The sequence below is a fragment of the Manacus vitellinus genome, unplaced genomic scaffold (genome assembly GCF_001715985.3).
Source record: "Manacus vitellinus isolate BGI_N305 unplaced genomic scaffold, ASM171598v3 scaffold_102_pilon, whole genome shotgun sequence".
In the NCBI taxonomy this organism is placed as follows: Eukaryota; Metazoa; Chordata; class Aves; order Passeriformes; family Pipridae; genus Manacus; species Manacus vitellinus.
The window spans coordinates 247,033-248,385 of NW_021938808.1; positions in this window are offsets into that span (position 1 = coordinate 247,033).

The following is a 1,353-nucleotide window of genomic DNA, read 5'->3' on the forward strand; positions in this document are numbered from 1 at the left end:
ATGTACGAGGTTTGTATTTAAAATTATATGTCGAGAGAAGGGTTTTTGAGGGATCCACGAGCCGGGAGAGCAGCACGAGCGGCCCTGGAAGGAGATCCCGGATTTATAAAGACCGAGGGGGTTCTGGTTTCTACCGTTGGAAAAGAGGGGAGGAAAAAAAAAAAAGAAAGGCCTCTTTCAGGCCCGTCTCTTTCCTCTCGTTCCTCTCTAACGTTTTATTTTTTGACTAAAATGCCGGTTCTCACCACCCCACCCCACCCCCCAGCGCGGATTTTTAGCGTTTACTCAAAATCCTCCTTTTCGCCTTATTTTTATTTTTTTGTTGTTGTTGTTTTGTAATCCAGGACGTTTCAAAGCCCAGAAATTGCGATGTGGCCCGGCTGGATTCTCTGCTGCGAGAGAAAGGGGGGAGGAGGAGGAGGAGGAGGAGGAGGAGGAGGAGCGGGATGAAGGCCGGGATGTGGGAGAAAGGGAATGGCCGCGGAATGTGCGTGGGCTCCGCGCCTCTCCCAGCGCTGCCTTTGTGTCGCTTCCCATCCCTTTATCCAGAGATTTCCTTAGGGGAGGGGATTTTTTTGTATTTTTTTTTTTTTTCGATCGCAAAAATAGAAACGCGAACGTTAAAATCGGGCAGAAACGTCCTGCTTCCATTCAGTAGAAATTAAAAAGGAGATAAATAATAAAAACCAAGCTCGAGGAAAAGGCGAACAGAGCCGAAGGCAGCGAATATTTCTGACTCCCGGAGCCTCTTGCAGTGTTAGTTGGGAGCAATTTCTTTTGTTTCCTCTCAGTGCACACGAGGAGATTGTTAGAACCTCATTACTGCGAAGCAGGAAAGAGGAAGGCGAATGATTTAGGGGGAAAAAATAGCACATTTTGAAACGAAATGGGTAGCAACACAGGATTCTTGGTTTTATAAAGACATTTATTTACTCTATGAAAATAATATACAATAAATAATTTGCCCTTTGCTATTAAAGGATTTGAATAAATAGTCTACGTCTAAAACTTAAAAATAGGAAGGAAAATTCCCCTGATTTTTTTTTTCATTTAAATTTAGTTCCATTAAGAAATCTAAAAGTCTCGTTCTGATTCCTGAGAAAGTCGCTTGAAGGATTTACAAATATTTCTCTCTCGAGGGTTGACATCTCCGGCTGCTTTCCTTCAAATAAATAAAGCGAAAATAAAACTATCCTTAAATACCTGCGTTTAGCAAAACTCGGGCTGTTCTTTCACGTGAGCCTTCTAGAATAAATATCGGGGAGAGGGGGGGAGGCGATTTGGGTCTCACGGAAGTGAGGAGCTTTTAAAAAAGCGAGTGTTTGGGGGCCGGGAGGGGCTGATCGAATGAGA